This window comes from Thamnophis sirtalis, unplaced genomic scaffold (assembly GCF_051295495.1).
Source record: "Thamnophis sirtalis isolate CommonGarterSnake01/CBP01778 unplaced genomic scaffold, rThaSir2_p1.2 scaffold_5, whole genome shotgun sequence".
Taxonomy (NCBI): domain Eukaryota; kingdom Metazoa; phylum Chordata; class Lepidosauria; order Squamata; family Natricidae; genus Thamnophis; species Thamnophis sirtalis.
Window position 1 is genome coordinate 94,404,859 of NW_028261385.1, and position 5,959 is coordinate 94,410,817.

Consider the following 5,959-nt stretch of genomic DNA (forward strand, 5'->3'; position numbering starts at 1 on the left):
TTGGATGTGAGCTTTAAGTAATTTTAGATTTTGCAGGCACGAAGCAACGAGAGGGGAAGCCCTGAATGTGGCCAAGACTGAGACCTATAGTCATATAATTGCTAGTGTATGTCCTGAAAACCTCTCTAGGAGAGGGCAGGGGTGAGAAGGAAGGGGAGCTGCTTTCTTTACAACCGAGTCACTGCTGCACCGACCAGCCGTGGTGGTCTAGGCCAAAGCGGAATGTTTGTGAGTTGCACAATAGCCCAGGCCAGCCTGACTATTATCAGCTGCTGTTTTCTGGTTAGCTTTCCTTTTATTCAAGTGCACAATGGAAGTCTTTATCATCCTTCAGTCACAGTGACTCTTGAGGAATACATCTGGTTTTCTCTTTCAGCAGCTCTGAAAAGGTCAGCCTGTTCATTTCTTATGCGGGAAGCACCACAGTGCCCTCCCCACCCACCCGCCCACCAAGTCCTCCTGAAGTGGAGAAAGCCAGTGATTGAGGCCTACAGCTTGACAGTCTTTCTCAGTCTGTCATCCAAGGAGAGGGGGCTGCTCTAGAAAGCAACTTCACAGCATCTCCATGACATGATTCCTTCTTCGAGAGACTGCAACCCAACTCGGAATGCAGAAGCCTCTTTCCACTAATCACTTTCTCATCCTAATTGCCACCAGTCCCTTCCAACCCCATCCTTCCCTTTTGAGCTTCTCCATCAACAGCATGGATGGTGGTCCTGTCTGGGCGAGCTCCGGCCGATTATTTGTGCAAACGCAGTCATGAAATTATTTCCCCCCCTCTCTCCCTCCTTCACTCGGCTGGCATTAAACATTCTTCACACGCGCTGTAACATAATAACAAGTGTGCCTGTGGGGAAAGAGCAGCTGGTGTCTGACAAATTATCTTCCTCCAGGCAGGCAAACGGTGGCTTAAATGCAAGCAGTCAAAAGGGCATGAATTTGGTTCCACTAGTTGCCTTGGGGCACCATGGACCAGGCCAAGCCTAACGGTGAGTCTTTTAGAAGCTGGCTTTCCAGACGTTTCTATCCAGCACACAAATGTTTACACTGGGTATGTCGGTGTATTTTGGTGTGTGGGTGGGGTGGGGTGGGGGATGACCTTCAGTTTAGAAATCATTCAGAGATTTCTGTAATGGCGCTGGATTTGATTGGATAATAGCTTCTAGAATCTGAAGATGTTCTTCAAGAAGGTGCTTGGTGATGGGTAGGTAAACGTGTCCCTGAGGAGAACTTTTCTCTAATGGGTTTCTGCCCTCTGATGGTACATTTGGAGAGCAGGTGTGCTCCAGGTCCTTCCTATTAAATGTGGTCGTCTTGTGGGTTTGCTGAAGCATTCTCTGTTGCAGCCTCTTCCTTTGTAAGACCATCTATCTAGAGATATCAGTTCCCTTGGGGTACCCAGAAGTCCTTAAAACCTAATGGAAGGGGGGCTGTGGCTCTTGGCTTTTAGTCAGATTGTCTTGTTTCATTTGGCTTATGTTTTTATATGTTTCGATCAAATGTGATATTTTGTAAGCTTCCCAGAATCCATTGAAGTCGGTGGCAATATTAAACAACAACAAAAACAATAATACCAGTAATAATAATGTGGAAAAAGTTGTCGAGAAAAAGAAGGGGAAGATCTTGGACTTTCAAATACAGATGGATTGTCATTTGGAACACAATACAATCACAGTTGTCGAAAAATGACCAGGAGATGCCAGAGTTGAAGAAAAAGAACTGGAAAAAGTCATGAAATATTGCAACCTAGCCATCGAAACTACACGATTATGGATGAAAAACATGACAGTAACACGCATTATCATCGGAGCACTTGGTACCATGTTCAAGAATTTTACAAAATACATCAAGAAATTGCAGCTTCCTACTGTAACACCAGCAGAACTGTGCTACTCGGAACATCTTACATCTTAAGAAGGTACCTGGTTGATACCTAGGACGCTGGCAGCAACCTGTATCAACCATTAACACCAGTCAATGGTATTTGTGATGCATTTTTGAATGTTCAGTTGACTGAGTTTCATGTTTAATGAAGTAATTATGAAGATTATGATGATAATCATAATAATCTGAGTTAGATTGAAAGCTGTAAAGAAACACTCAAGATTGCTCTGCTTTGATTTTCTTTAATAAAAGAGGGGAGAAAAGGAGCATCTGTCAAACTTTTAAAGTTTGTTATTCCACTCAATAGGCCTGATGCAAAACTCCAATTATTCAGATGTGGTCTCCTTTTCCGGACCTGGCCTACCTTGCAAGTTTGACCTGCATCCAATATGCTTTTCAGGCCTGGGGTTAATGTTTGTTATTTGTTTAAGGCCCCTTTTTTGTTTAGTTGATTTTGCTCTTTATTAGAAGAATAAGTCTGCGCTCTCTGATCTAATTCATTGTTTTATTTGTTTTTATGTTTTGTGTGCCACTCAGGGCTTACTGGATAGCCAAAAAAATTAATATAATAATAAAAGTCTGGATGGTGGACATTGCAATAATGCAATACTGCTGGAGGCAGCAGTGTAGAAGATCAATAGAAGTACAGATAGTCCTCGACTTACAACAGTGCATCTAGTGACCATTCAACATCACTGAAAAAAAAGTGACATAGCTGTTTTTCACACTTATTCAGCATCTCTATGCTCACATGATCAAAATTCATGTCCTGGGGTCATTTGATCACCTTTTGTGACCTTGTGACAAGCAAAGTCAATGGGGAAGCCAGATTCCCTTAACAGCTGTGTGACTAATTTATCAAATACAGCTATTCACTTAACCACTGTGGCAAGAAAGGTCATAAAATGGGGCAGAAAAAATTCTCTTAGCAACTATCTCAATTAGCAACATAAATATTGAGCTCAATTGTGGCCATAGGTTTACCTGTAGAATGACAGTGGCAAAAGAAAAGCAAAGATAGTACCAATACTAATAGAAATCTTGGGCGCAATCCAGGGGTGGGTTTCTCGCCCCGTTCCAACCGGTTCGGTTGGAACAGGGCCGGCGGCGTCCTCATGCACGCACGCAGTGCACGCATGCGTACTAGTGCCTGTGCAATGCTCCAGCTGCTCCTGGAGGATTGCGCAGGCGCTGTATGCGTCCTGCACATGCGTGGAAGCGCAGAACTCGTCAAAACTGGATAAGAAACGCGGGCGGGCGGGTGGACCCTTCGGCGTTCCCGGAAGTTACTTACTTCCGGGTTCGCCGACCAACCGGTTTGCGGGGATCGCTGCGAACCGCCTGAAACCCACCGCTGGCGCAATCTCAAAACATGTGGGGTACCACTTGAACATCATTGGCATTGACCATCTCACCATTAGTCAATTGCCTTACATCTTGCAATAATACCATTAATATTATTAAACAATATCTGCCTATCCCAGGTCCTTGAGAAGCATTCGAATAGGTGGCCAAAATGTCAAATCAAGTCTAAACATCTGCATGATTATGCAACTAATCAGTGATGAGATTCAAAATATTTTAATACCGATTCTGTTGGCGTGGCTTGGTGGGTGTGACATGTATTGCTGCGCGTGGCTTGGTGGGCATCGCAGGGGAAAGTTACTGAAAAATCTCCATTCCCTCCCGATCAGCTGGGACTCGGGAGGCAGAGAATAGATGGGGCGGGGCCAGTCAGAGGTGGTATTTACCGCCTCTGAAGTACTCAAAATTTCCACAACCGGTTCTCCAGAACCGGTCAGAACCTGCTGAATACCACCTCTGAAACTAATCATAATAATAACATATTTTTTAGGAATTTCAGGAACTATATTTTTCTTTTTTTTCCTACTCCACCAGAGGGACCATTTGGGGAATATGGGGCAACTGTTTATTTCCTGCATTTTGCATCATGTGGGGTTGTTTCTCCCACACTTCTGTTTCTTGATTTCATATACATTTTTTCTCTCTCCCCCCCTTCTCTCTCTCTCTCCAAATTTTATTTTCGTTCAGTTTTTAACACATCTATGCCATTGTTCAAAACTGAGTTTGCCCAAGAGGGCTTCCAACAGATTTTAAAATTACAATGAAAAATACTAAAATAGGAATAAAAGTGCAATCAACATAAAAAGGCAGATGTATAGGTAGTGTAAAACATGAAAGAACATAAAACTCTAGAAAAATAAAAACATGGTTTTAAAATAATGAACAGATTGCCATATTCCCATAAAGTTGTCCAAAATCAGATACAAAAACAAATTAGAAATCTAAAACAAAAAAGAGTAAGAACCTTTTTAAAAAGCCACTACAGCCATATCTAAAAGCAAACAGCAACTGATGGATTTACATAAGATAGATATAGATATAGATATAGATATAGATATAGATATAGATATAGATATAGATATAGATATAGATATAGATATAGATATAGATATAGATATAGATATAGATATAGATATAGATATAGATATAGATATAGATATAGATAGATATAGATATAGATATAGATATAGATATAGATATAGATATAGATATAGATATAGATATAGATATAGATATAGATATAGATATAGATATAGATATAGATATAGATATAGATATAGATATAGATATAGATATAGATATAGATATAGATATAGATATATAGAGTGGATAGATAGATAGATAGATAGATAGATAGATAGAGAGAGAGAGAGAGAGAGAGAGAGATAGAGTGGATAAATAGATAGATGATAGATAGATAGAGATAGAGATAGAGATGATATAGAGATAGATAGATAGATAGATAGATAGATAGATAGATAGATAGATAGATAGATAGATATACAGATAGAGATAGACATAGAGATAGAGATAGAGAGAGAGAGATAGAGAGAGATATATAGAATGGATAGATAGATAGATAGATAGATAGATAGATAGAGATAGAGATAGAGATAGATATAGAGAATGGATGGATGGATGGATGGGTAGATAGATAGATAGATAGATAGATAGAGAGAGAGAGAGAGAGAGAGAGAGAGAGAGAGAGAGAGAGAGAGAGAGAGAGAGAAATATATAAAATGTGGTAGTTGGTACATTAGGTAAAGAATAGGAAGATTCAAGTTCACATCTACATTCAGCCAAGAAGTCAATCAGATTATCCCTCCCTCCCTCCCTCCCTCCCTTCCCTCCCTCCCTTCCCTCCCTCCCTCCCTCCCATCCAATGATTTCCAGCAGTGCTTGCTTGCAGCAGTTTACTTAATTAACAATCATTAAATAACAATACAATTATATTTAAATGAATAGGCTCATGAAGAAAACACAACAAACCCAATTGTTTGCCAAGTTCATTTACACTAACTTGAAGAAAATTTGCCTTGCAGTTCCTTGGAAATAAGGCAAGATATAAATGTATTTGTATAAAACACTGAGCACAATTATAACTATAACTATAATTATTGAGAACAATTATAACTTTGTATTGGGTACCAGTCCATCATGTTTTCAAAAAGCTTAAGAGGAAGCAGACATAGAAACAGAAGTAAGCATTAAGTCAGGTTGATACTGTCAGGTGAGTCCCAGATGTTTAAGGTCCACGCTGAAAATTTGGGGAGACTTGAAGCCCAATACCTTTGTAATGCCCCAGACTGCCTCAAGATTTTAGAGTTCATTCCCAGTTGCCAAAACAAGTGGGTAGCCAGTATGGCTGGTACAAGATCAACATAATGCAATCTGATTGATTAGCTCTTGTCACTGTTCTGACAGCTGCCACTTTATCCTTTATCAGCCTTGTGAGGTGTGTTGAGATGAGAAATGGTGACTAGCCTGAGGACAGACAATGGGTTTTGTGGCTGAATGCAAATATGAACTCTTCCTCCCTATTCTTATCTTTTTTAGGATGAAAAGTAATGTTTCCAACTTTAACATAAAGGGGAAGGGTCTTTATCTCCAGCAAACAAGTGCTCCTTGATTCAGTCCTTGGCATTTCTGAGTAAACATGAGAACTGCTCACATTCATTGTGACAATATTAAGCCAAATGAACTAAAGGCC

At 40.2% G+C, this 5,959-nt stretch overlaps 1 long non-coding RNA gene across 1 annotated transcript; it reads left to right on the forward strand.

Annotated features, from left to right (window-relative positions):
- The first annotated feature begins 313 nt into the window (after positions 1-313).
- LOC148045476 (uncharacterized) lies at positions 314-2,083 on the forward strand. Its single transcript, XR_015696586.1, has 3 exons — positions 314-389; positions 894-989; positions 1,517-2,083. It is a non-coding gene; the product is annotated as an uncharacterized LOC148045476 (long non-coding RNA).
- Positions 2,084-5,959: the final 3,876 nt, after the last annotated feature.